Source organism: Scyliorhinus torazame, chromosome 5 (genome assembly GCF_047496885.1).
Source record: "Scyliorhinus torazame isolate Kashiwa2021f chromosome 5, sScyTor2.1, whole genome shotgun sequence".
Classification (NCBI taxonomy): domain Eukaryota; kingdom Metazoa; phylum Chordata; class Chondrichthyes; order Carcharhiniformes; family Scyliorhinidae; genus Scyliorhinus; species Scyliorhinus torazame.
Window position 1 is genome coordinate 161,768,588 of NC_092711.1, and position 8,287 is coordinate 161,776,874.

General features: G+C 47.4%; 1 long non-coding RNA gene across 1 annotated transcript; it reads left to right on the plus strand.

The window, feature by feature from the left end:
• Positions 1 to 698: 698 nt before the first annotated feature.
• LOC140422275 (uncharacterized) lies at positions 699 to 8,287 on the plus strand. The gene is made up of 2 exons (XR_011947349.1): positions 699 to 1,173; positions 7,559 to 8,287. It is a non-coding gene; the product is annotated as an uncharacterized lncRNA (long non-coding RNA).

Consider the following 8,287-nt stretch of genomic DNA (forward strand, 5'->3'; position numbering starts at 1 on the left):
AGAGTTTTACAGTACAGCACGAGGCCCTTCGGCCCTTCATTTCTATACTAGCCATCAAGCACCTATTTACGATCATCCCATTTTCCAGCACTTGGTCCGTAACCTTGCATGCTTTGGCTTATCCAGTGCACACCTCAATGCTACTTCAATGTTGTGAGGTTTCCCGCCTCTGCCACACTTTCAGTCACTGAATTCCAGATTCCCACCACCCTCTGGGTGAAAATGATTTTCCTCAAATCCCCTGCCCTTCGCCTTGTTACTGACGGGTCTACCAAGGGGAAAGGTTTCTTCCTGGGCCAGAGAAAATGTGAAAATTGTCAGAACCTCTGCAATCTCCTCCCTTGACTACCACAGCAGCCTTGGATACATCTCATATGGGCCTGGGGATTTAAACAAGTGAACAACTGAAAGCCAGAAAAAGAGCATAAATGCAATGGGGAGAAAAGAATGTGTTTTACTCACAAATATTGGAGACAAGAGGACGTTTCAGCCTGTTGGGAGTCAATCTTCATTCAGAGGCAGAAGAGTAACAGCTTTCCTGGGCAGGAAGAAGCTGTATAGCCATTGACAAATCCCAGATTCTGATTGGCTGGATGACCAGAGCCCTTCCGGTCTTCCGTGTGTTTCCATTGGTCAATCCCCCTCATGGCGACAATAAAGGGGTGGACCTCGACTCACGTTGGGTGGGAGGGCATTTGACCTCCAGACGTGCTGAGCTGTTGACCAATCCGCAGTATTTATTTTCTGCAACCAGTGATATTGCCCCCAATGGGATATTGTGTACTGGGAACGTCCCTCTGAGTCATTGTGACGTCTCATGGTTCCAGTGCGCAGACTCGGTGCCGACACAGGAGCCCCGCCTCACCCGTTATTCCCCTCCCCCTGTACCTCCCCGAAACAAGGTTTCCAGGAAACCGGCTGACGGCTCCGCCAGAGCGAGAAGCCGCTCGGTGAGTCCCCCTTTTTACCCGGGATTGCGCGTGTCCAAGGGAGAGGGGAAGGTGTCCATGTGCCAGCCAGAATTCACCCTCTCTGACCTTCCTGCTGAGGTGTTGACCAATAGGAAGAGTTGGGGCCGGAAAGACTCTGCTCCTCCAGCCAATCAGCGCGGGCTTTGTGTGAATGAGGATTGAGCTTCACACTAACTAAAACGTCCTCCCGTCTCCAAAACCTGTGAGTAAAACACTTTCTTTTCCCCCCCTTTCCAATTCTTTTCTCATTCTGACCTTCAATTGGTCACTTGCAGCAACTGAAGGGAAAGGAAGTGAATCCAGGGAGGGTGCAGACTCTGCAAAGCTTGGCCCAGGTCTCTCTCTCTCTCTCTCTTAAACACATTGACATCTTTTGCTCTCTCAGCTTGACACATTTATTTGTCTGGCGAAAAGGATGGTCCCTTTCCTACTGTTCACAATTAAAGGGTGGTTTCCCCAGGAGATGGCTGACATTTAAGGGGACAGTAAATTAATATTGGACGGAGAAATGTCTGTTTATATGGTACAGATTAGATATATTATTTCTGGTTCTGTAATGAAGTACATTTGTTTTCATTTCTAGTCTTGTAATACTGTAGTGTAGCTACGTTATATATTTCCATTCGTTACTTCCCTGAGAGGGTTGTTCGTCTCTGGAATTCACATCCATCGGGACCAGTGAAGGCCGGGAAGGTCATTGAATATTTTCACAGATAAATTGGACAGATTTTTAAAAATCTGTTTATTATAGTTTTTAAAAACTATTTTTTAACGATAAACACAACAGAGTCACAGAAAAATTGGTAGAAAATGGGTACAGAGCAGAACAAGAAATATTGCCAGCACAAATACAACAACATGTTGCAGAATTAATTCTGAACAGGATATTTGAGGGACCAAAACCTCCAGATGAAATGCCGGATCAATTGAACAACCAGATAACTTGTTAATATCATGGGCTCGATTCTCCGAAGAGGGAACAAAGTCCCCTAGCAAGCGTGTTTAGCTGTGCGTTTCCTGCCACTCAGTTCCGAGAAACACATGGCTATTCAACGCAACTCGCGTTGTAAAAGGGACCTGAATGGGAACACGCGACCAAGGCCACACATAGCCACATTTTGTAAACTGGGGAGCTCGGCTGGCTGGATCTCCCCCTTGCAGTGAGAGATCGCGACATCATTTTTAAAGAGTGCCTCGATCTCCGAAACAATCCCCTCCCCTCGTAACTCTTTCAAGACCCACACCGGGCACCTCATGCCTGATCATGCACATGCAGAAAATGCCAGTTTGGCACCTTGGCAGTGCCCATTCCCACTGGCAGTGCCATACAGGCACCTTGGCAGTGTCAGGCTGGTACCCAGGTGGCACCAGCAGTGCCAGGGTACCACCTGTCCAAAAGGCATGCATTTGGGGGCCTTGGATCCCCTGGGCGACCCCCATAAGTGCTGCTCCATCTGGTCCCCGTTTTAGTGCTGAACGGTGCTCGCCCAAGGTCTCTGAGGTGAAGGGAATGAATCCCAGAGCCTCCGGTACCTCGGCAACATGCACATTAGAGTGGGGCTAATTCCTTGCTCTAATATGCAGATTTGCCAAAAAGTGATCTTGCTAACAATGGCTGGGATTTTACATCACAATGTCTTGCGAGAACGCGTTGAATCTCGCGAGGCATGGCGTGCCAGGTAGATCCTGGGAGCGGGGTCTCCCGGGTTTCATCAGCCATGCTGCGCCACGGTGAGATGTTCTGCCAGCGCAGCATGGCCATTGGATCACAACTAGTGACTGAGGAAAGAGGGTAAGATCATGTTTAAACAGGAGGATAACTGCCAGTTGCACAATCAGAGCATTGCAAAACATACTAACAATATGATCGTATTCAAATGAATAAGTTAAATTGAATTCGCTCATGGAAAGCCCAGGAGAAGCAAGTCAGGCGAATTGGAGCCGATGCATTTGAGATAGGGGTCCCATACCTTCCAGAAAACATAAGACTTAGAATGGAGTACAGACTTTGAAAATTCCATCGGGGTGCATTCCATAACCAGCCCATGCCAGTTTTGGATGGAGGGAAAGTTGTGGCTAATCCAGGAGCAAAGATCAGGGTATTATATCACCTTTTTTCATTCGAATCAGTGATTTCCCCATCTGGGAGACCCAGGATCAGGAATACAGGATCAGGCTCGATCAAAAATTCTCTCCAATTCCCTGACTACATTTGACCAATAGGATTGAATCTTGATGCAGCTCCATAGACGATGTATATAGTCACCCTCAACTACCAGGCACTTTAGGCTCACAGGGATTGGATTTATTTATTGTCATGTGTACCGAGGTACAGTGAAAAGTATTATGCTGCGTACAATCCAGACAGATCATTCCATACATGGAAATAAAACATAGGGCATAGATGAATACACAATGTAAATACATAGACAAAGGCATTGGGTGAAGCATACAGAAGTGCAGTACTACTCAGTAGAGAAAGGGAAAGGGGACGTATTAGGATCAAACATGTGTCTAAGACTGGGTGTCAGATGAAGGCTGTGTAGTATCTTCAACTGGGTCTCCTTCCTATTATTGCTGTTCAAAATTTCATCAGCCATAGTCCTATATGTTGCCCTGGATCTCCACATCAATATTGACTGCTAAGTCCCATGACTACGAAGATCTCAGCATTGAAATTCAGGTTATGGAATTTTGAGCATCATAGAACTGGCTCATCAATTGTTTAGGCTCCACAGAATTCACGGTTCTTTTCACTGGGGAAATTGAGGAATCAAGAGGCAAAGATGTCTTGTTACAGATAACGTCTCTAAGCTGTAAGTACTTAAAAAGGACAGTCTAGGGATGTCAAACTGTTGACAAAAGTATGCCCAAAGGATGACTAGGAAGCATCTCTGAACATGTCTTCCAGCCTCAAAATGCCTCTATCCAGGTATCAAATCCATGGTCAATGGGACCGGGTGAGAAGTCTGGACTGCCTTGGACAGGAGAGACAGTGGAAGTCAACTTAGATTTCCCTTCGAATTGGCGGACCAACCTCCACGCTCCTGAGAGTATTAATAATAACAGGATTATCACACTTAGCAGAACCTGTCTTAATGTCACCAGAAAACAACAAGACCTGTAAAAGGAAAACTGACTGGTCTGCTTCTATATCGAGCCAGATGGATCTTGTGTCTATCCTAACCCAACCCCTTACGAACTTAGATGAGAGGCCAATTGATATAACCTGATATTCAGGAGACCCAAACCTCCTTTAGCTCCTGGTAATTGGAGCTGCACAAACTTGAGGCAAGGCTTTTTTAAATTCCAGATAAATGTACTAATCATTCCATCAATTTCCTTAATGACTGGTTGACAGAAGTTTAGGCAGCATCTGCAGAGGGTACAACAGTCTGGGCAACACATTTCATTTTACATGAAATTGGAAGAGCCGACCACTGGGCAAGGTCCCACCTAATAGCCACCATCAGCTGTGGAACGTTGGCTGCATATAGCTGTCTGAAAGAGGGGGGGGGGGGGGGGGGTCATTGACATTCCCAGATATTTAAATCCCAAGGGGGGTGCCATCTGAAGGGGAAGTTAGCAAGAGGAGGGGGCTTACCCCGCCCCACTAATTAAGGGGCAATTTAGCGTGGCCAATTCACCGACCCTGCAATCTTTGGGTTATGCGGGTGAGACCCACACAGACACAGGGAGAATGTGCAAACTCCATTCCAGACAGTGAACCTGAGCCGGGATCAAACCCAGGTCCTCAGCACCATGAGGCAGCAGTGCTAACCACAGCGCTGCCCATGTAAAATTGATCATATAACCAGAGAAGTCACTAAATCTATCCACTACTCCAATAATGGCCGGGACTGAAACACTGGGGATCGACACAAACAGCAGCCCGTCATCTGCACACAGAGTGATCCACCCTCCAGTCCTGATATCAGAGACTCCGATCTAATAGCTCCCGGCAAGGGTTCAATGACCAATGTAAACCACCAGGGGGACAGAGGGCAGCCCTGTCTAGTCCCTCTCTGAAGCTCAAAATTCAACGACCGTAAACCATTCTGGAGCACCGCTGCGGATGGTCTGTGATTTTTCACAAAAACTTAGAGTACCCAATTATTTTTTCCCCAATTAACGGGCAATTTATTGTGGCCAACCCAGTTACCCTGCACATCTTTTTGATGAGACCCACACAGACACGGGGAGAATGTGCAAACTCCACACGGACAGTGACCTGGAGCCAGGATCGAACCCGGGACCTCAACACCATGAGGCAGGACTGCTAACCACTGCGCCACCATGCCGCCAAGTGTGTGCTGTTTCAACATCAAGATTGCCACCCTGAACTTCTGCATGGTTTATATGCCACAACATTTTGTCTCGACCTAAGTTTAAAAACACAAATGCCAAATCTTCAGAAAAAGTATTTTATGGGGAATCTTGTGTGATGCAAGTTCTTCACGCAGAATGTACAGCACAGAACCAGGACATTCAGTCCCTGTCATTTATACTGTACACAGGGCTCCTCCCATTTTACTTCATCAAGCTTCAGCAACATTCGAACCGTTACTGGAAAATCTTCCCCGTATAAACCCAGTCTGGTCCTCCCGCACAATTGTCGGAAGGATGTCCTGCAGCCTTATCGCCAAAACTTTAGATAGCGGTTTCAAGTCAACGTTCAAAAGAGAGATTGGGTGATGAGAGACCCACTTCTCTGGGTCCTTGCCCACCTTCAGAATCAAAGAGATATTAGCCTCACGAAAAGTCGGTGCTGCATCACAGAGTCAAAAGAGTGACAATACATATCTACCAACGGGTCATCCAACAACAAATCCTCAAACCCCCGATAAACCTCACCCACAGCCATCTGGTCCCGGGGCTTTACCCAGCTGCAGCTCCTTCATGGCCTTTGACACCTCTTCCCTGGAAAGGGGAGCATTGAGAGCGTCACACTGGCTTTCTGAGGCCTCCGGAAGCTTCAGGGAAGAGAATAAATGCTCCACGCCCACCGACACATCACTAGAATGTCAGCACACTCGGTCTCTGGTCAATAACACGGAGAATGTCGGCAGTCATTTTCACAGCCTCCGAAAGAGCCCCGGAGAGCGCGGGGTCGGGAGACCTCCTGAGGGTCAGGCCGCCATGTTGAAAAGGCGACTCCAGCCCCGCTGAATCTGCCTGTGCTCTTTTATCGACTAATTCCTTGATGTTCTTCAGGATAATCTTAGCAAACTCAATCCCGAAGTCTTCCAGGGACGTGATAACAAATATTAATTCAAGGATTCGGTAGATGAGTGCCGGGCATTCAAGATAAATGATGCATTATGGGCGAGTGGCACCATAACCTGCAGAAAAACAGCTACTCCAGCGCCCGCACCACGTGGTTTCCACCCCCCAAACCCGGGACAGATTTATTTTTTTTAATTGTAAAGTAAATTATTTCATTTGCCCATTAAAGGGCAATTTAGCGTGGCCAATTCACGTAGCCTCACATCTTTGTGTTGTGGGGGTGAGACCCACGCAGACACGGAGAGAATGTGAAAACTCCACACAGTCAGTGACCCGGGACCGGGATCGATACCGGGTCCTCGGCACCGTGAGGCAGCAGTGCTAACCACTGCACCACTATGTCGCCCTCCACAGGACAGATTTCCGATTGACGAGGGAGTCGAGGGTTATGGGAAACCTGCAGGAAAATGGAAAGAAAGCGGAGATGAGGAGGGATTTCTTCACTCGAGGATCATAGATTATCATAGAATTTACAGTGCAGAAGGAGGCCATTCGGCCCATCGAGTCTGCACCGGCTCTTGGAAAGAGCACCCTACCCAAGGTCAACACCTCTACCCTATCCCTATAACCCAGCAACCCCACTCAACACTAAGGGCAATTTTGGACACTAAGGGCAATTTATCATGGCCAATCCACCTAACCTGCCCATCTTTGGACTGTGGGAGGAAACCGGAGCACCCGGAGGAAACCCACGCACACACTGGGAGGATGTGCAGACTCCGCACAGACAGTGACCCAAGCCGGAATCGAACCTGGGGCCCTGGAGCTGTGAAGCAATTGTGCTTTCCACAATGCTACCGTGCTGCCCCGATGTGGTGAAGCTTTAGAATTCTCTACCCTAGAGGATTGTGGGGCCTCAGTCATCAAGTATTTTCAAGTCAGTGAATGATCGGTTTCTCAATATTGAAGATATCAAGTGAGATGGGGGTAGTGTGGGGGAATGGTACTGAGGTAGATCGGTAAATGGTCTCATTGAATGGTTGAGCAGGCTCGATGGGCCCAATGGCCAACTGCAGGTTGGATAAGTGAGTGAATCCCTTCCCTATTTGTTATAATGTCTACATCCAGGACAGGAAGCAGTGAGCAGGGATCTGTCAATCAGCCTGAATCAGCACCTTCAGGAGAATTGGGAGGGTGAATAGTAGATACAGCAGAGTGAGAATGGAGGGAGAGTGTGTGGGATGGAGATTTACAGCTTTTGGGGAATGAGAGAGGAAAAGTGTACTATAGAAACTAGAATTATCTGTTCTGAGTTTCTATCCTGTGCTGACAGTGATGTCTTTTGTAAATTGTTTTTACAGGATATTAGAAGAGGAGGAATTACAGACAGAAATCTCAAAGATCACGTTGGCTTCAGAAGATTTTAACCATCCGTGTGACTGGAAAAGCACCGAGAGAGAGAGAGAGAGACATACCCGAGTGAGAGTGTTCTAGAGCAGTGACTGTGGAAAGAGCTTTAACCAGTTACGCAGTCTGTAAAAATATTGCACCTGCTGTGACACCCAGACACGAGTGATGACAGGGGTTGGATTCTGCTGTTTTTGCTGCTGTTAATCACATCCAGGACTGAATCATGTTCATTCTGACACTTGGTGAAGTGGGAGGGTCGAAGAGTTTCTTTCTGCTGGACTGGCCGGTCTCACAACTTTGCTTCCAGTGGGCTGACAGGACTTTTATCCTGCAGAGTAAATAGTCCTACCGCCTCGGGTAGAACGAAAAGAAACACATTTGTCTCTGTTCCATTGAGTCTACAACACAGGGCCAGGCCAGTCGGCTCAATTGTCTCTCTGTATTTATGCCCCACATGAGCCTACATCCAGCTCTCTTCATCTCCCCCATCAGCATATCCTTCTATTCCTTTCTCCCTCATGTATATATCTCGCTTCCCCTTCAATGTATTCAGGAGAGGCAGTGGCGTAGTGGCATCGTCCCTAGTATTCCAGAGGCCCTGTGTAATGTTCCAGGAGCCCGGTTCAAATCCCACAAGACAGATGGTGAAATTTCAATTAAATAAAAATCTGGAATTAAAA